This window comes from Ambystoma mexicanum, chromosome 5q (assembly GCF_040938575.1).
Source record: "Ambystoma mexicanum isolate Mex_15411 chromosome 5q, UKY_AmexF1_1, whole genome shotgun sequence".
NCBI lineage: Eukaryota > Metazoa > Chordata > Amphibia > Caudata > Ambystomatidae > Ambystoma > Ambystoma mexicanum.
Window position 1 is genome coordinate 556549696 of NC_090933.1, and position 21773 is coordinate 556571468.

Here is a 21773-nt window from a genome sequence, read left to right on the forward strand (position 1 = left end):
CAGTGTGCCTTGCACTCCTACATGTGTGGCGCACTGGGCTGGTGGGGACAGATGAAGCTGGTGTGGAGGTAGTAGGTGATTCGCTGGCAGGTTCCACACCTCCTGCAAGCCATGGCCGCTACATATGAACAAGCGTTGAGGTCAGCACCTGTGTCACCGCCCCCAGGCAGTCCCTCATTAGCCGAGCCGATGCATTACAGCGGCTGTGTTTGCTTCGATGGCCGCTGTGGTCCCTGCAATTGCTGTGGCAATACCCCACCTGGTTTCCTCCCCGTCTGCTATGTACTGGCGGAGTAGGTCTAACATGGCCTCCTGTTGGGCCTCCACCATCGACAATCGTGTCTCCAGGGTTCTGGAGGGGGCTGGAGTGGTGGGTTGTGCAGTCACGTGGATGGCATTTTCGGGACTGGACTCCTCAGAGGTGGGTAGGTCACAGTCACGGAGGCAGGGATCAACTTCACTGCAGGTGGGTGACTGCAGGTGTTGGGGTGAGGGGGTGGGCACGGGGCTCGGGGGTGGGCACGGGGCTCGGGGTGGCCGGGCATGTCACCTCAGTGTCTCCCCCATTGCTCCACACTGGCATCAAATTCTTCCCCAGTGGAGGCGGGTGCTTCCAGGGACTCCCCTTGGACAGGTGTGGGTGTGGCCTGCTTGTCTCTAGCGGAGGTGGTGGTTGCCCTCGCAGTTGTCTCCTGGGTTGCTTCTTCCTCAACAGTGCCTGGGGGGGTAGAAGAGATGCAGGGCATCAGTGATGGTGTGACATGGCAGTGGCGGTGCTGTTCATTATTCATTTGATCATGCTTTCATGTCTTACAGGTGTGTCACGCAGGGTATTCAGAGGGGGCATGTAAGCATTCACTGCATGGCAGGTGGCATGCTGTTGATTTTGGGTTTGTGTGAAGTATCACATGGGCAAGCTCCAGGTGTGTTGGCTGTGTGTTGGTTAAGGGATGGGCACTCAGCATGCATTTCAGTGTGGCAGCGTTTGGCCAGCCATCTGTATTTGGGTATGGTCATGTGGGTGTTGGGACATGCATTGCCTTGCCTAGACTCTCTACCACTTCACTTGTGCTACTTCATGGTCTCCCCTACAGGGATCTGCAGGTTCACTCACCTCCTTCCGCGGTTGATGCCGCACCCTTCCCCATCTCGCATAATCCCTCGATGGACTCAGGACTGATGAATCTGCTGGCCGTCTCCTCCCAGGGCATCAATTTGGCAGGGGGGTGGGCATCCCCGCCTGTGGCCATGGCCTCCCTCCGATTGGTGGCCATGATATTGCGTACCCTCAACCGGAGGTCATCCCACCGCTTCCTGCAGACCCTCACACTGCGCAGGGTGGGACCTACGGCTGATACCCTGCGGGCTACCTCCTGCCAGATTTGCCTCTCCCGCTTCTTATCGTGGGATTGTATTGTGTCTGCATGTGCAGCTAGAGTGTCCGCTAATATGGTGAGCTCTGCGTCCGAGTAACGCTGTTTACGCAGCCGGGGGGTGGTCTTCCTGGTAGCCTTTGACATCCTCTATGGATTTCCACTGTGCTCTCCGAGTATCGGCTGCTGGTTATGGAAGATGGCAATGGATTGTGTTTTTAAAGATGGCCACCGGCCCATTTCCCGTTCCTGCGCGATGATGTAATTTCCGGGTCCGTTTTTTGACGAACACAGTATTACCATGCCGGTATTACCATGCCGGTATTTAGGGGTTGGTATGAGGTGGTACCGCTATGGGCGGGTCCCGCGATGCCGGTATAGGGGAGTTGGAGGCCCTTTAGCGGCATGGCGGTATTGCCACTACCGGCATGGGGGGACACGCGTGCTCGCGCACTCGTAATCACCCGCTATTAGCGGGTTCATACGAGCACCGACCCACTCATTCCGGCATGCCAGTAATGAACCCGGTTTTACCGGGCAACTCGTAGGATCATCGAACGGCATTGGCAGGTCCTGATTTTAGACAAAGATCTATGCCCCTTATTGTCTAAACGTCCCACTATTACGTACAAAAGAGTCCCTTCACTCAGAGATAAGCTTGTTTCCAGCTTTCTGTCACCCATTGATAAAAGTCCTTCCCTCTCCAATTGGTTGGCAGTCTCCCGCATTGGTTTTACGAAATGTACCAAATGCAAAGCATGTGCCCATGCCACTCCTTGCAAATCTTTTTTACATCCAGTCACCAAATGTAATCAAATCATTAATTACTCAATCAATTGTGACACTGCCTTCGTTGTTTATGTTCTCTTGTGTCCATGCGTGAAGTGGTACGTCGGGAGCACTACATGCAAGCTCAAATTAAGGATTCTCCAGCATCTCAGGGCGATTAAAAATTCGGATACCGAGTACCCCATGGCCAAACACTTCTGACAGGAACATGAGAATGACTTAAATTTGCTTACGTTTTTTGCAGTGGCACACATTCCTATTCATCCCAGGGGTGGAGACCATGTTTTAAAATTAAGACAATTGGAAACTCGATTTATCTTGGACTTTGATACTAAGTTTCCTAATGGACATAATCTCGATGAGGAGCTCTACACGTTTCTGGGCACCTAAGACTGGCTTATCTGCCCCATTCCTGCTATGCTCTTTCTTGCTTTGCCACATCTTGATCTCCTTTTGTTTTAGGTGTTCTCCGTTGGCATTCATCTCTTTCTGTTCTATCCTTGGCCTGTATTGGATTATTTTACACCTTATTTAATTGGTGTTTTTGTCTTTTTGCTTTAGACTTATTCCTGTCTAATTTCTTAGCTGTTGCAGCACGTCTTTATGGGACCTGAGCTCTTTATTGTCTTTTTATCATCTTTTGTGGGGTCCTTTTTGCTTTTCTAAATGCTTTCTATTCCACCTTCTTTTCTATGCTGTTACACAGTTGCTCCCCTTTGATTTGTACACTTGTACTCACAATCATTGCCATTTCCCCCTGTATATTTGTTATCTTATACTTCTCCTGTCTATGTTAGAATTACGACCTGTTATTCTCTATATTTCCCCCTCCTTTTACTTCTCCCGTCTGTTAGAATTACGACCTGTTATTCTCTATATTCCCCCCCCCCCCTTTTCTTGTTGGCTAGCCATGGACCATGTGATTCTATATATGTTAATGCTACCATTCTGGCTTTGCAAGTTTGCACATTTTGAGGTTGCTGTATACTGTTTTTATAATGGTGATACTCTGCAATTTTGCTCCCATAGACTTTAACATTCTGGCCTGCTACATTTGCACACTATTATGCTGCTATGCACTTGCACTTTATTCAATTCTTTATTGCGGCCAGAATGTTGTATCATGCTATTTTTTATATCTATGTATTGCAACCTTGTCCTGGCACATTTCTGCTCCATTATGCTGCTACTATTGCCCGCACTTGCACTTTACTCAATTTATCAGAATGTTGTATTTTGCATTTTTGCATATGTGGATATTGTCACTTTGGTCGTGCATTTTTGCACATTACTTTGCTGCTACATTCGCTTGCACTTTACTTCGTTCTGTTGGTATTAGAAAGCCTTTACCATGTCCAGCCATGACTTACATATCTTTGATATGTTTTCCTTGTAATATGGGGCTACGATATGGCCTGGTCCATCTTCATAGATGGGTTTCATTTGTTTTTTCAATTGTGGGGGTTAACTTCATTCATTCAACTGTGTACATTTTATGATCTGCAAATTGTGTTTTAATATTGCAAATCACATTGGTGGAATTATGAAACCATGGGTCTGGGTGCCATGGAATGGGTGCTTTGGTCAATATGTTATGGACACTTTGTCTTAACTGGTTTCCAGTGCCTTTTCCACCATCGCGCTCATTTATTTACATTGCCGGCCATTCTTGCCTTTTCATTCCATCATGACCACCGCCCATTCCATCTTCCCAAGCACCCATTTAGTTCCATTGAAATAGCAAAAGGACTGCATCTATCCAACTACTAATGTGCCCAGGTCCTTTGTTTCTTCACGTGATCAAGCACTCAGTTGAGTGTGAAACGTGTTGTGTGTGGGTCGCGCTTACGGGCGTCCTGCCTCTGTTTTTTCTACTGCCTTCCAGCCGTATCTTTTACTGATGTCCTTTTTTTGTATGACACATTAAATAACTTTCAGACCTACATTTTGCTGTGAGCTGTGCTTCTTTTTTCCATAACCATGGCCTTTTAATCGGCCGCGGAGAATGCGGTTCATTTTTTCTCTTTCTCCATATATATATATATATATATATATGGGGAAAACAAGAACTGCAATAGGTTCCAAGGAATCACATTTGGCCATCTTCGTGTAAAAAGTCCTTTATTGTTCAGTAGGTGGACACATGAAGAAAACAGACACACAATTACGCGTTTCACCCAAACCGGGCTTCGTCAGATTGTGAATGGAACAATGGAATTCCTTTGCATTTAACCTATGACTCATCCTTGCTCTCCTTGGTTTAAAAACACTAGACTGCTACTTCATTGCACTCTCATTGGCCTCTAAGGGCGGCCATGTTTAAAGTACCTTAGGCTCTGATGTCAACGTGTTATCATGTTCTGATCCCTTTGTTTGCTATTATACATTTGTGCATCTGATATATAGTCGTACTAATTCAAAACGAACCGTCATTCTGCAAATGTTGCTGTTCAAAATGAGATTCAATTTACATCTTGCTATAGTAGCTTTACTGATTTAATTGCTCAGTGCTTTACCTTAATAAAGTGCAAGGTGCTAGTACTCGATGCAATGCTGCATTCATTTTGCTATAGTAGCAATACTAAAGTACTTACTTAGTGCCATTGCCTTCATAAAGTGCTGGTATTCAATAAAGTGCTACCTGCTTGCTAAGTTAAAATGTTTATAATCTATGCACAAACTGTGGTCTGTGATAATGCAGTAATCAGTATACACATATATATATTTTTGGATTTGCCGAGAAATTCACTATGCCGCTTGATGTTGTTTGTTGCAATCTATGTAACTTTATATCGAGGCTCACCAAGGGTGCAATCAATTAGCCTCACTATTCCTGGTAATGGGAGTTGATGTTAATCTGTTTACTTTCAAGAAATATTATACATGTTAGTTATTGTGCACACTATATTTGGTAAAGTGCTTCGTGCCTTAGATGATTTTAAAGAATAAATTGACATGCTTTTCTAAAAACTGTCCAAGAACTTATTATAAAGTGCTTAGTGCATCAAGAGTAATAAAGCGCAAAGTCGCTATAGTTCTCCTAAAATAATATAACATATACAATGGGCCTCATTACGACCCTGGCGCTAAGTGAAAAACGATGGCGGTAAATGGTTACCGCCATCGTTTTCCGCCAGGTCCGATCATGACCCGTGACCGTTAACTACGATGCCATTAGCGGCATCGTAGTTAACGCTGGTGCTAACTGCGCCAAGGGTGCGCGCACGCGACCGGCCACACCGTACTTAACGCCATGGCGGAAAGGTACGCAAATGCCGACCCAAGCGGACATGCACCTAACGCCATCACCCAGCCCGTTAAGTACCTTACCGCCATGGTGCAAATAACGCCATCGCGAACCAACCGTAAAGGGCCATGTTAAGTGAATGCAGCTGCCACAGGTGCACAGAAACAGCACAGGTGAAGGCAATACAGACTCAGGGAAGCACAAAAAGAGCACACCCCACCCCTTCCCACACCCAGTCACACTCCACAATGATGCCAATACGACTAGCAATGTTGGGGCTGGAGGACCTGATAGCAATGCATCTGCTACAACAGCAACAACAACAACAACAACAGGCAGCACAGAGGAGACGCAGGAGGAGAAGGAGGGCAAGGCAGGCCCAGCAAGCCCCACCAGCACAGCCAGTGCCACCACGCAGGCAGCCCCCAATCCCACGCATCAGAGCCAATCCATTCAACCTCACTGCTGAGCAGATCCACACCCTGTACCGTTTGGACCGGGACACCATCACCGCCATCGTAGACATGACACACAACGACATCGTCAGCATGATAGAAAGTCCAACCGCCATCCCCCCCCTACTGAAGGTAGTGTCTGTACTCCACTTCCTGGCCACAGGCACCTACCAGCACACAGTGGGGCACCTGCATGGCATTTCACAACCATTATTCTCACGAACACTCATCCAAGTGCTCGATGCCCTCCTCAAGCACACAGACGACCACATCTCATTACCACGGACTGGCCAGGAGATTGCAAACACCAAAGTGGGTTTCCATGCACTAGCCGGCATACCCGGTTGCATTGGTGCCATCGACTGCACCCATGTGGAATTGGTGGTTCCACGTGCCATGGAGGTACCGTACCGCAACTGGAAACAGTTCCACTCAATCAACGTGCAAATGGTCTGTGACTCCAACAAGATCATCACACATTGTTGTGCCCGATTCCCCGGATCAACCCATGATTCAATGGTCCTGAGGAACTCCACAATACCACGCTACATGGAGCGACATGCAGGCCCAAGATCCTGGCTACTCGGTGAGTCCAATGTCATGGAAGTGGGCAGGTGAATGACGTACCGATGCATACTCCACCTGGCAGAAAGGGGGGGGGGGGATGATGCATACTCCACCTGGCTGTGAGTAACACAGAGAACGGAGACAGCGGATGGGCACTCACAATGCACACAACCCCTCTACATACATTGGGTGATGGCATGCAAAACAGGCCATGGGAGCCATGAGCATATACTGGTTGCATTGTGTGAATCAATCAGTGCATGTAGAAGTGAGCCAAAGTAACAGTTGGATGCGAGCCATGGTGGAACATCATGTTCCTGATCAGACAACATGACTGACACATACATTCTCGCCTACATACAGGTGATGCAGGCTATCCCCTGAAGAGGTGGCTCCTTACACCAGTCCGGAACCCGCAGAACCAGCACGAGGAGGACTTCAACCGTGCACATACACGTACTCGTGTGGTCATAGAGCAGACATTCGGACTATTGAAGGCACGGTTCCGAAGCCTCAGCAGGTCTGGTGGCGCACTCCTGTATGGCCATGAGAAGGTGGCAAAGATCGTCATGGCATGTGTCATGCTACACAATATGTGCGTCAGACGGAATGTGCCCCTGCCCCCTGACGCAGAACTGCAACCACCTGACGATGAGGATGAGGAGGGTGCAGATGGGGCGGCACCCCATGGAGGAGGCGATGCACAGGAGGGGCGTGCAATGCGCCAAAGTATCATCGACCACTGCTTCTAGCACACACGGCTGGTGTTTATCACATGGAGACTGCACTTGGGGCACTGTGTGTCTCTGGGACATGCACACTGTGGACTGTACACCAATAAAGCACACATACGCAATGAAAATGTCCACACATTACTTTTTTTGAAAGAATAAAGTGTATTGAAACTATGAAATGTCGTGTCACACCCCCTCCCACCACCCCCCTGCACACCCCAACACACCCCTCCCACCTCCCCCCTGCACACCCCAACACACCCCCTCCCACCTCCCCCCTGCACACCCCAACACACCCCCTCCCACCTCCCCCCTGCACACCCCAACACACCCCCTCCCACCTCCCCCCTGCACACCCCAACACACCCCCTCCCACCTCCCCCCTGCACACCCCAACACACACCCTCTAGGTGTCAACAGATGCCTGTGACAGTGGCCACAGGCTTTTACAAGCCCCCTCTCCCGGCCCCCGGGGCACCCCTGGCTGTGGAGCGCAGGTTACGACCGGAACGTCGCACGGGGCTGCTCTGCGCAGAACTGGCAGTGGAGGATGTCCTTGGCTGCCCCATGTGCATGCACGTCCTGTCGTGTGTGAGTGAGGCCAGTGACCGCACGACGCAAAGTTCTGCACAGATGTCCCTGGACATGGCCTGCATGGCATCCCTCAGGGTGGCAGTGCTCTGCGCCACTTCGGCCCTTAGGGTCTCTGTGGCCTGTTCAATGCTAGACCTAGCCCCCACACATTCCGCGGCATGCTCATCCAGCATTGCCGACAGTTGATGCTGCCGTTGAGTGATGTCCTGGAGGGACTGCTGGCCGTGCTGGCCCATGGCCAGTGCTGGTGGAGTGATGGAGGGGCTGCTCCCCTCCTGTGGAGTGTGGACAGGGCATGGGGTGGATGTCCACTCCTCTACCTCTGTGTGCCCCTGTGTGTGACCCTCATGGGGGCTGGCGTCTGAGAAACAGGGGGAATGTAGTAGGTCAGTGGGGCTTCTGACCTCGTGCTCCATGTCCGAGTCTGAACATGCAGCTGTTGCAGCTGTCTCCCCGATGTTGCTGCTGGCCGCTGACCCCCTGCCTCCTGTGGCAGGCAATGTCGGTGGAGGTGGAGCAGCTGCTGCTGGCCTGCTGCCAACAGGGGTGCTTGCCGGTGGGACCTCCGGTATGCCTGCAGTGGGACCTGCTTGTTGTGGGGTCTGCCTCACTGCAGCTGAGGTTGAGGGTGCAGGGCCGTTGATGATGGCCTTCTTGGCTCTCTTTGGCGCAGGGGTGTCCTGGTCCTCTGGGTGTGAATCTGTGCCTGTGGTGGAGCAAAGGAGGGAGGGTGTTATTGATGGGTCTGCGTACTTTGGAATGAAATGTTTGACATTATTGTGGTCAGTGGATGAGGAAGATTTCAGGCAGTGCCATGCAGGTTGTCTCCTTTTAGTGTGGAATGTGGATGCAGGTATGCGGGTGCCAGCAGTGTATGCAGGGTGGTGCTCGCATGTGGCTATGGGCAGTGTTGATATGTGTTGCATTTACACTCTAGGGCAACCTTGTGCTACACATGATTGGACTGCTGTGACTATGGCATGTCTTGTTTGAGGCACCTACCTTCATCGCCCGATGTCGGAGCTCCCCTTTCCATCCCTCCGACGCCTTCAATGGATTCCATGCCAATCGTGGTTGCACAGATCTCCTCCCACGGTTGGAGTTTCAGGGGGGATTCCGACCCTCCACCGGTACCCAGGGCAAGGTTGCGGTTTGCTGAGATGACGGCTCTGACCCGTATGCGTAGGTCATCCCAGCGCTTCCTGCACTGCTGTGGGGTGCGGGGTACGGTCCCCACCGCGCTGACGCGCTCAGCCACCAGGGCCCAGATGGCCTTCTTTTTCTCGATCGCTGTCCTGGTCATGTCCGGGGAGAAAACGACACCTGCGTTGTCTTGCAGGGTCTCCGCAAGCATGCAGAGTTCCTCCCGGCTGAATCTCTCCTGGCGCTGGCGGTCACATGCCTTTTTCACAGATTTAGGCATTTTCGGGTACTTGGATGGGTGGGTGATTGGTTGGGACAGGTGTCAGGGTTGGGTCTGGTGTTGTTTGGTAGGATGGCGATGGATTGTGTTTTTCAAGATGGCCGACGGGCTGTTTCCCGTTCCGGCGCGATGACGCTATTTCCGGTTCGACTTTTTACGGCCGCCGCTAATTACGGCCGCCGCTAATTACGGCCGCCGCTACTTACGGTGGCGGAAGTGCACCTTGCTCGCTTAACGATGCCGGTAGGGGCCTTTTCCGCCATGGCGTTAATTGCATTACCGCCATCGCGTAATGCTCGTGCGCGATGGGTCGTAATGTGGCGCTCTTTACGCCATCGTCCCACGGCGTAAACGCTCATTAAGCCATGGCGGTAATGACGGGCGATTACCGCCAGGGTCGTAATGAGGCCCAATGTGTCACATGTTTTTCCCCCATATACACAACACCATCAGCGCACAGATTTTGTACCATCATTTGTTGTCTTGCCTGAGTAATATTTATCTTCCCAATACCAGGGGAGGTCTAGTGTTTTTATGGGATCCATTATGTCCAAAGATTATTGTGATAAAAACATATATACTGTGCTCGGGATTATTGCATGTACCTGCACCTCATTTGCTAAAAACATATCAAAAAGACATATCAGAAAAAACATATATTATAGTTTAAAAAAGTTATTAAATCCTAGGTATCATGCCAATAATTGTTCAGTTTGCGGCCCCACTTGTTAAATTTTCTTTTCAAAATTCCAGCCATTGGTTGTAAAATGGCCTTATTTTTTCACTATTTTTTCACTAGCATCTCACAATCTCATTTGTTCTTAAAATAGACAATGCATGTATAGTCCTTAACCTCATTTTCCTATAAACGTATAGAGCTCCTCATCCTTGTTGTGTCCTCCCGGGGATTTGGTATTATATTCAATTATGGATCTACTTTCCAATTGGCGTAACTGTCCCTCTCTATCCCCGCCTCTTGGATGTTGGGGAGCTGTGTGTGTGAGTAAACTGGGTTGAAATTGAGCACATACAAGACACCCCTTTAGGTAAGTCTAGAGGTCCTGACCCATGTGTGGACAGTAGGAAACCTCTCGCAAGTTTTCTAATGTCGTATGAAACCCCCTAGGACTGGCAGTGGCATGGTTCGACATCAGGCTTTGGAATGAGGGAGGTTCTACCCACTGGTCACAGCTAGATAGTGCTCTCCTTACCAACAAAACGTCTGGGATCCAGAATATTTTGGAAAACTTCAACACACAGACATCAGTTTTACCAGTATAATCCAACTCTGTCAGAGGAAAACTCAGGGGGTCTTCGATGTGTTGATGGAATTTTCTAATGATCGGGCCCTCTTTCTCTGCAATGATCAGATCTGCATCTTGGGTATCTTTACTCTACTGGGAAGTCAAGAGTTCCATGATCGCACACGTTTGTGACCTGGTGACAGCAGCAACTTGGATTTCACCTAGCTGGCATTCCGTTTCTATGAAATCCCCCTGCAGGGCTACGGTTTTAGCAAGTTGGTCAGCCAGGTCATTCCCAGTCTCAGCTGGCCCCTCGATTTTGGAACTACTCCTTATTTTCTTCCAATATATAGTCATCTCGTTGAAGGTCACGAGATCGTCAATAGACTGGATCAGTCTGGCATGCTTTAGAGGTTTGTTTTTGGTGCAAAGCATCCCTCGGTTCTTCCAGTTAATCCGGTGCTCCATGAACCCATTCCTGACATAATCAGAGTCTGTGATTATGACAGTTCATTAAGTTGGCGGTGCACTGCAGTGAGGATGGCTTGATGAACGGCCACAACTCTGCAACCCGACTACTTCGGGGTCCTATTTTATAATAAGCAGAGGGTTCAGGGGTATCATTCACCCAGGCATTTCCAATGCCAGCCACCAGTTCTTTTTCTCCATTGTTGTCAACATGGTAGGAACACTCATCCACATAAACTATGGGCATCCCCTGACATGTGTCTTCTTCATAGACCTTGTGTGGGGAAGTTAAGTATGCCTCCATGTTTTTGTTGATCATTAGACTTTCTTACTCGAGACAGTTTTCTTGAACACTATCATGCTGATTCGGCAACCCTTGCGCTAGGGTACTCTTCTTGTTTTGGTCATATCTGACCTCCACAGGAAAGCCTTGCATGGACAGAATCCAGGAAGTAATTCTGGAATTACTAACGTTCCCCTTCCCGAATTCTGTCACTTTGGAGATATTGGGCCTCATTACGAGCCTGGCGCTAAGGGGTTAACGGTGCCGTAAAAGGCTGCGGCGCCATTAACCCCTTAGTGCCTAATTACGAGGTCTCTTTGTGGCTCCCGACCTTAACAGCTGGTCTGGACCAGCCGTTAAAGTAGGGACCCACAAAGGGACCTTGAAGGTAATTAGGTACCGCAATTTGCGGTACCGTAATTTCCACCTTCCCCATTCCCATTGAGCCCTATGGGGCAAAAATGGGAATGGGGAAGGGCCAATGGTGCTTGGGGAATTACCGCCCCGCCAACCTTGGAATGGGGTGGTAATTCCCCAAGCACCATGGCAGACTCGTTACAATACCGGCAGCAACCATGGTGCTAATAGCGCCATTGGTTACTGCCGGTGTTGTAATGGGGGCCATTGCATGGGTTGGTGAGGAGTCTCGACGATGATGTGCTCCCCCTGGATGAATGGGCAGTAATTTTTCAAAGCCCACACTATTGCCAGGAGTGCCTTCTCACAGTTATTGAATTTTCCTTCCACAGAGGACAAAGTCTTGCTCATGTATGAGCTAACATTGTTGCCCTTGTGGTGCTTTTGATGCAACACTACTGTTAGGCAAGTATCTGAGAACCCTGTCTCCAAGAAGAACTCCTTATTCTTTATGGGGTAAGCCAAACAAGTAGCCTGGGAAATGCTTATTTTTAGTTGTTTAACAGCCTCTGCTTTTTTCAGGTCCCACTTGATTCCAGCCTTTAATAAATGGACCAAGGGTGGATTGGCCTCTGGGTTGTCTTCAATGAACTTCTGACTATAATTAGTGAGTCCAAGAAAGCTTCTTAATTCTCGCAGAGTAGTAGGGTCTTTTAATTTCAATAAGACTTCCATCTTCTTTGCCTGGGAATTAAGACCCTTAGGGGCAATCTCGTGCCCTAAGAAGTTCACTCGGGTCTTACACCACTGCGCCTTCTGAAAGGACAGTTTTGCTCCGGCTATCTGCAACTGGGTCACAACATAGCAGATGTTCACTATATATTCCTCCACAGTTGAGATCTTGATCAGAAAATCATCCACATAGGCCAGGTTTCCCCTTTCGCCCAAATCTGGCAAGGCCTTATGTAGAAAGATGTTAAACTCGATGCCGTAGTTGATGATCCAAAGGGGGTTCAGGTCCATGCATACTGCTGCCCCCCAAAGGTAAAGGCAAGCTTGTTCTGGTCTTCCTTACTCACGGGGACTGTCCAGTAACTGTTGGTCAGGTCAATGGAGGGGTACACCTTTTACCCTTGGAATTGTGCCAGCCCTTGATCGATGTAGGGAAGTGGTCATCTTGACATGTGGACCTGTTTGTTCAACTCCCTCAGGTATGCACATAGTCTTCTTTGTCCGTTTAGTTTGAGTATTCCCAGTTGAATGTACTGTGGATCGAACAGATTATTAAACGATTCAAGGTTCTTAATGATCTCTGTGAGTGATTCCATGGACGTGAGAGGTAACTGGTATTGTTTCACAAATACTGGAGCCATTTCGGGGTCAATAGGAATGGTGGTTGAATGAATGTATGTGCGACCACAGAAGTATGTGTCCACTGAAAAACTATCTTGGGATTCCAGCAAAATCTGTTTTAGCTTTTGTCTTTGCTCCTCGGTCTCACAGTTATCAGCAAGATTGATCCTTTCCTTGACCATCTGCTTGAAACCTGCAAAGACCTTGGGCTTGAGAATTTCAGCGGTTTCCTCCAATTGGTACGAGAGATCTCTTTTGATGGTGTTGGCCTGCACAGGGGATTCGAGGTAGTGGTCCGTGACTCTGAAGACTACCCCCTTCCTCCAAATGTCATAAGTCATCTCTTCTACCCCATAGGGGCAAGAAGAGTACATCATGAAATTCCCCCCATGCCTAGTAAACATCTTTTCTGGAGGAATGCTGTCGCTGATTTTAAATCTGTCGTTTGAGATTGGTCCCATGATTTCATTACCTAAATCAATAGAATAATGATGGGCATCCAATGCCATTGCAATAAAGGTGTCTGCGCCCCAAAGTGATATTTCGAGGGTCGCTGTTATCCAGCAATATTCAAATGGTGTCATGTTCTAGGTCTTCAAGAGGTGCCAGATTTAAATACAAACGTTGTTGCTGGAGATGAGAATTTAATTTATATAGGCATCCTGATGTTTGAGGTTCTGTCCTCGCTTAATTTTGAGTGGAATAGTGAATTGTCGCACCTGTCTTGGGATGGTAACTTCTTCTTACACTTGACTTCAGTGGCATTAGGCAGCAATTGAGCTGACCAAAATGCTTTTTCAGTGTTGTCGAAGCCCATAGGATTACCCCCCATTCATTTGGTTCAAATTGATTTTGAATCGGTTGAGAACGTCATTGCTCAAACAAAAGGCAGAAGGGACATCTCTCATGGGCCAACAATTATGCTCTATGCTTTTGTTGCCAATGGACATTTTTAGCATACACCTGCTAGGCAGGAGATGCTTGGAATTTGGGGTTTCCAGACCTACTTCCCATTCGTCAATCGATTTAAATATGGGAATGGTCTGATCTTTTGGGATTTTCCTGAACAATTATTCGCTGATGAAGCTCCTCCCATTATTCAGGCATACTCTGGCGAGCACCGGCTTCTCCCACTCATTTAACTGAATGGGGAAAAACAACTGTGAGCCCTTTTTCTGAACGTCCATCACACTTTGAGCAGGTTCTTCCTTGTCTGGTTTCACAAGACTCAATGTTTCTTCTGATTTTGGACTGGTGTGAAACTCTAGCGTGCTCTCTTCAAGTGTGGATTGCATGTTTAAACTGGGAGGAGGGTTGATTTTCAAGAATGGAGAATGGTTCCCATTACCAGTTTGTTCTCATACAGAGATAACAATGATGTTGGGGACATGGTTATTCTGGAAATGGATTTCTACAATCTCAGCACTTTGAACAATTAAATTATGCTTACATAATTGGTACTCATTTTCTATTTCATAGGCCGGTTAGTCTGGGTCCAGGGGAACTTGTTTACACAGTTGATCAGAGGCGATTACCTCCTCAGGGGATAATTCCCCAGGAAACAAGGTGACTAACACCGGATATTTAACTCAATGTCGCCCAATTTATATTTTCAGATCTGCAGTCCCTTCGATGAAAATATAATTCCTGTCGGAATATAGGAGTTGACCGGGAAGTGGTGTGAGGTGAATTTGGTGGCCCTCCCCCGTTGTTTGTTTAGTTGGTCAAAGGCCTTTTTTGACAGAAGGGTGGCTTGCGATCCAGCATCCATCACAGCAGATAATTCACACTGACCCTGCACCTTGATAGGTGCATACAATTGGCCTCATATCTCCTCCAAGGTCCAAAGAAAGTGTGAGTTATTTGACAGCCCTGTGGTCCTTTTCTTGATATTGTACTCTGACACCATGTGATCTTGGGCAATCTTCTGTGTCGGAGTTCGGGAATCTGTAAAGAAAACTTTGCGACTCGCAATGGTAGTTGTTGGGGAATCCTCCTTTTCTCCGGCTTCTTGGCTGTCCACCTGTACCTGTCGACAGTTCTCAGAACCTGTTTGGAAAAAGGACACGCCCTGAATTTCAATTCTGTCTGGCACACATTTTGGGGGTTGAATTTCTTGCTCTGGGTCCGTCTCCATACTTACTGTAAGGAACTCATGGTAGCAACGGTAAAGACAGACACAAGTGATCACAGTTCAAGGCTGTTTATTAAACTGTTAATGCAAGGTGGAAAAACGCCTAAACTAAACCTAAATCGAAGATGGTAGCAACCATCAACCATCAAATGAAAATAAGGCAGTCACAGTGGAGTTGTGTCAAAATAAAAGGGCCTATACTACGAAAAACCTATTGCCAATTCTTTACCCTAAATGTGATATGATATGATATGGCATTTATAACGCGCCTATACACAAGTGTTTCAAGGTGCGACGAGGCAAGGGAGGGTGAACAGAGGGAAGACAGACAACGATCCTACAGGGGCCAGTTGTCAATCAGATCGTGCACGTGTGTGGGAAGGGGAAGGAGGAGAAGTGCGGGGGATGGGGGAGAGGACAGTGCAGTGCATGGGATAAGAAAATAAATAACAATAAGAATAAGTACGGCCAGCAGGTGGCAAGTGCAAGAGTAAGTGCAGACATCAGGTGTCAAGTGCTGGTAGTGGGACTGTAGGGATACAGAGAACAGCCCCCAAGTGCAGGGGGTGCCAGGAAGGCAGTGCAGGAGTGCAACTGGCAGGGGAGGGGACCTGGCCCCGAGATCAGAGGGTGGCCAGGTAACCAGTGCAGTTTCAGTATCAGCCAGGAAGTCAGCAAGGGAGAAGAGGAGAAAAAGCAGAAGCAAAGAGAAAGGTTTTGAGGTACTTCTGGAACCGAAGATGATTCTCCTCAAGTTTCAGGGAGCCAGGGAGGCTGTTCTAGAGGGAGGCCCCAGCCGAAGAAAGAGATCTACCACCAACTTGTTGCTTGGAGAAGTGACTAACCCTGAGGAAGTTTGAGGCAGATGAGCGAAGAGCTTGAGATGGAAGGTATTTAGGAAGAGAGAGTTGAAGGTATTGAGGCGCCAGGCCCCAGACGGCTTTGTGGATGATGCAGAGGGTTTTGAACTTAATCCTCACAGCCGCTGGGAGCCAGTGCAGAGATTTCAGTCCTTGAGAGATACGATCCCTGGGCTTGAGGCCAAGGACAAGTCTTGCAGTCCTGTTCTGGATAAGTTGCAGAGGGCGCAGAGTAGAAGCAGGCAGATTTAGAAAGAGGCTGTTGCAATAGTCCAGCCTAGTGAGAACCAGAGCTCTGGAGAGAGTGAGCTTCTGGGGGAAGGAGAGGAAAAGATGGATACCTCTGAGGAGGTGCAGCTGGTAGAGTGACTTCGTAGAGACGTCAGAGATGCGAGGAGAGAAGGAGCGTGTAGAGTCGAAGATGACTCCGAAGTTTTTAGCCTTGCCGGTGGGAGCAGGAAGAGAGCCAAGAGAGTCTGACCAGAGAGCTACAGGAAAGGAGGGAGCAGGTGTGCCGATGAGAATCTCAGTCTTACTGGCATTAAGGCAGAGGTCATTGGTGGCACACCACTCCTGGATAGCAGACAGACAGTCAGAGATGAGGGAAGTAGAGGAGGAGGCCGAGGGTAGCCTGAATATGAGCAGGGTGTCATCTGAAAGTTGGGGCAGAGAGCGGCGATGCGGTGGGACAGGAGTGCCAGGTATTGGTTGAAAATCCATGGAGCGTGGTTAGACCCCCGGGGGGCACCACAGGTAGAAAAAAAGATAGCAGAGAGGAAGGACCCAAATTGGACCTGGAAGGGTCAGGCGGAGAGGAAATAAGTCAGCCACGACAGAGCCTGACCAGTGATACCAAGGTTATCACGGAGACGGTTGAGCAGGATGGCATGTTTGACAGTGTCAAAGGCAGAAAAGAGATCAAATACAAAAGAGTGTGGGACAGGATATATGAAATTAAGAAGAAAAGTGTTCACAAATAATAAGTCAGGATGTGATTGCTGTGAGGTCTCCCTTACCTACTTTTTTAGCACGGGACAAGATGGGACTTTGGAGGAAACGCTTCAGCCTTCCCAGCATGAGCATACAGTTCTGTATCAGCTATCAGGTTCTTTGATGGTTAAGTCTCTTGCCTTCGAGGCCCGATGCTCTCACAAACAAACACAATGTTCTTGTTCTATGCACACGTTGGGTGACAGCCTCACCCGTTGTTCCCCCTCTTGTGGTCACAGACCCCTCACAAGTCGAGTTCAACAACTTTATCAAACCAGTTCCTTTCTCAATGAGATTTGGGTGGTGTATTTCCACCCCTGGATCCCCCTCGATCGGGCTCATATCCCAAATGCAATGCTTCTTGCTTTCACAAATCTTCACCAACAATTCCACATGGACCTTTTAGACTTTGCTCCTTTCCATTAGCATCCCTCGGCCCGGGTTCACTCTTGCTAATGTTCACGAAACATAGTTCATGTGCTAATTATTCACCATGCGGGATACACTTCCCTTACTTTCTCTACAGTTCTTAGGTCAAAGGCTTTTCTACTGTACAGGCATTTTGCTTGACCACGTGTATGACCACTGACCTATCTTGGCAGCTCTCCTACTGCCTTCTGGTAGCTGTAGTTTTACTCAACATGGGAATGACCAGTGTCCCTCGAGTTAGCACCTACATGGTGCCGGTTCCCTCTGCAGCTGGTTTTCCCTTTACAATTTACAGTTCTTTGAACTTTCTTCAAATGGCCCCTTTGCAAGTTTCATTCAACACAGTTAGGTTCTTATTGGCTTTCCCTTCGACTCACCGGCTGTGATGAACAGCTTGGCTTTCCTTGTATCTAGAGTCAAGGCCGGTACCGCGGTTGCAGGAATTTCCCTCGGTCCTGCTTATCAGCGTAGGCAAGCTCCATGCACCGTTGGCATCTGCTGCAACAAACTTGGGCTATTGTCCTTGGTTTTATGATTCCTTCTGTGCAGGTTTCATGGGTCTATGTTGAAACGGGCGAGGTTGTGCCTCTCCTTGTTAGCCGCTTAATATTCGCTGTGTTTCTCCTCCTCTTGAACTGCCGGGCCTGGATAGCTGTCTCATTGTGCGGTTTGCCCTGCTCGTACTGTGCTGTTTTGCTCCACCTTTTACCCTGTGGGGAAAGGAAAGGGCTGTGAGGTGTGTTTGAATTTTGTTAATCGCCTGACTTTGCCTGACCCTGGTATTGGGACACGTAAGGTAACAGCTCTGGTGTTAGTCCATTGTTTTTCATGTTGTACAAAAGTGTTGGTATAAGAAAAGGGGGGAATGTTTTGGAACATCCTTTGTGGTAGGATGAGGAAAAGGTGTTTAAAGAAGGGGGATACCGCATCTCACTCATCAGTCTCCCACTCCCCACGGATGTCCCATCCAGGTGATCCTCCTACACTGGTCCACCACCAGGAACTGGATCCAAAAGCGATGGCCATGTCCTGGCCACCTGGATGACAGATCCCCAGGGACTAGACAGGGAGACACTTCATGTTTCTCACATTACCCAGTCCCATTCAGGTTCATTTGGGACTCATTCTTCTTTGGGAGGGATCCCCCCATTCCTGAAAGAGAAGATTTCCTTACCTGAACCCTGCAGGTATTCTTCTCTTTCAAAGGGAATAATCTGGAGCTTCCACACATTGTGGGTTGTCTTTTTACTTCTCCTACTTATCGCCTGTTCTTTAGGTTCCAACTTTTCAGGGTTAGAATATTCATATTCAGGCTCAGAGGTTTCCAGGGGGTCCAGTGGGAGAGGAAGCTTCCTCTAGGGCTTGGCATCTCCCTTCCACCTGGAATTGTCCTTCAGTCATTTCCCCCCAGGCATCAGACCCAGGTGTTGGGGTGTTCTGGGTAGCAGGTTCCAGTTGAGGATTCCACTGAATCCTGAGCATGCATCCCAGATCATTGGTCAGTTGCTGGACAGGTCGCTCCAGTTAGGAAACATTTTCCGAGTGGTAAGGTAAGGTGCTCCTGTAAATGGTAACTGTCCCTTCTCCTGGAGTAGTTCGGGTATTGGAAGTTTCCCCAATATTTTCCATCCAGGGTCTCCCTTCTCTCTGGTTCAGGGATCTATTGTTCTGGAACTGGGAAGAGAGAGGAAGATTATTCTGGAAGTTCTGGTTTGGGGGTACCTGGGGAAAAAGTTCAGGTTGGGGGTAGAAAAATATATATTTCCTGAGCGAAGTTTGGAGGGAAGTTCCCTTGGGCAGTACTTTCCTGATTGCCCCCCCCTCTGTGCCGGGGAAGTGTGTACATACCCCAGGATTGGCCTATTACCCCTGTATTGTGGGCTTACATTGGTGGCAGGGTCAGGTGAGTCACCATTCTCTTCCCCACCTGACTACTATTTGATTGAGCTGGGTCAGGGGGTCTCTTCCGCCTTTCATTCTGCTTGTTGGCAGAAGGAGTATTTTTAGGCCCTCCCGTTGCCAGATCCAATGGAGGGGTAGTGTTCACATCTGCTACCTTTGTAGCGGCAGGTGAAGTAGAGGGTTTAGGGGTTTTGGGATTGTTTTTACTCTCAGTAGGCTTCTGAACCTTGTAGATCCTGGTGACCTGTTCAATCACCCAATCCAGAGTCCTGTGCTCATGAAAACCATGCACCAGCTGAGTCATGATGTATTTGGGGAGTGCATGGGAGTAGGTGGTTACAAACTACCTACTATTGGTGTTCAAGTGTCCGGAAGTCTGCACAAATGCACTTTTTAAATCCCAGGGATCGTATCTCTCCAGGACTGAAATCTCTACACTGGCTCCCAGTGGCTGTGAGGATTAAGTTCAAAACCCCTGCAATGTCCACAAGGCCTTCTGGGGCATGGGGCCTAAATACCTTCAACTCTCTCTTCCTAAATATCTTCCTTCTCGAGCTCTTCGCTCCTCTGTCTCCAACTCCCTCAGGGTCAGCCGCTTCTCCAAGCAACGATTTGGGGGTAGATCTCTCTCCACGGCAGGGGCCTTCCTCTGGAACAGCCTTCCTGCCTCCCTGAAACTTGAGGAGAACCATCTCCGGTTCCGGAAGTACCTCAAAACCTTCCTCTTTGCTTCTGCCTTCTCCCCCCCACTCCCCTGCTAAATTCTTGACTGAAACTGCACTCAACCTGCAACTGGGCCACTCTCCACTTGCACTGCCTCCCTGGCAACCCCTGCACTGCGGAACTGTCTCTGTATCCCGACAGCCCCCCTTTCCCAGCACTTGTCTGCACTTAACTTGCACTTGCCACCAGTCTGGCCCTATTATTTATCTGTTGTTCCACTACCCTGTACTGCACTCTCCCCCCTCCCTTTTCCCCTTGCACTTTTCCCTTCCTTCCACCCATGCACTTGCGCGATCTGAATGACACCTGGCCTAGTAGGATCGTTGTCTGTCTTCCCTTTGTTTCCCCCCTCCTGCCTCGTCGCGCCTTGAAACACTTGTGTATAGGCACGTTACAAATGCCATATCATATCAAACTCCTGTTGAGAGTCCATCTGTTTTATGATAAACTCATTGTTTTCCTTCTCTAATTGCCTGATTGTTATTTGAAGGCCATAATGTCATCTAACAGTCCTCTATTATCAATAGACTGATCATTTACCTTACGCTGCAGTGTGCTTACATTTTCCACACACTCTTTATGGGCATCTTGCAGTGCAGAAAATGCATTTCACACTCTGTACTCTCTTGTTGCTGCGTTCTGAGGTCATTTTTGAGTTGCTCAAGGAGACTTTCTTGTTTTAATTGTAAAGTATGGCTCTCTTGTGCTTTATCTTCTAACTGTTTAAGTCCTTGGTAGGTCTCTTTCAAAATCAAAGTCTTATTCCGCACAAAGTCCTCACTCTTTTGGAATCGTTCACGCAGGTCACGTCGGGAGAAGGAGGTGGAGGGAGGGGAGAGGGAGGAGGAGAAGAGGGGTAAGGCAGACAGAGAGTAAGGAATGGTCGGACAGGTAGCTAGGGAGGTCAGATACAGAGGAAGCCATAAAAGGAGAAACAAAGATTAGGTCTAGAGTGGAGCCGGAAGAGTTAGTGGGTGGAGTAGGGAGGGGGGTAAGAAGGTGGGAGTCAAGTATTGAGAGGAATGGGGAGGTTAGGGGAGTGGTGGAGAGATGGAGGTTAAAGTCACCAAGCCTGATTAGTGGTGTGGGACTAGGAGAGATGAGGCCAAGGAGGTGGTCAATGTCATCATAGAAGGATCGGAGAGGGCCAGGTGGGCAGTAACTGATGAGAAAGGATATGGTGTGTGGTGAGGTAAAGATTTTGTACATGTATTCAAAGGAGGGGAAGACTGGAAGAGGTGTAGGGCAGGGAGTAGATAGGCACTTATGGTGAAAAAGGAGACCAATGCCGCCACCACGTCCAGTGGTGCGGGGGACATGGGTGAAAGAAGAGGAGGAGGAGGTGAGAGATAGACACTGATGTATTGTGGGGGGGGGAGGGCAAGTTTCAGTTATGCAGAGGAAGTGGAGGTTTAGATGTAGGAAAAGGTCCAAAACAGCAGCAGTCTTGTTACAAAGAGATCTTGCATTCCACAAGGTGATGTCAATGAAGTTGGAAGTGTCTACGATTTGGGGATATATGAGGTTGTGGTGTCGAGTTGGGGAGGTTGGGCGGTGGCCCATCTAGGGGTAGGGTGTTGAAGGATAGTTGAGTGTTGAGATGGTCACAATGATTAAGCACAGTGCTTTGGGGGAGGGCCAGGCAGTGGGATGGGGTAAGGTAGAGGAGAATGGAGGGAGCAGGTGGGTGAGACTAAGCATGCCTGAGAGCTCTAAAGGACCAGAGTTGCAGTGGGACGTGGGACACAGGTTAGAGTGGTAAGGGCACATAGGGAGGAGATGGAGATACTCCCTGGTTGCTGGCAGGTACCTCTGTTTATCATGAAAGCACACAGAAATTGTGTTTTG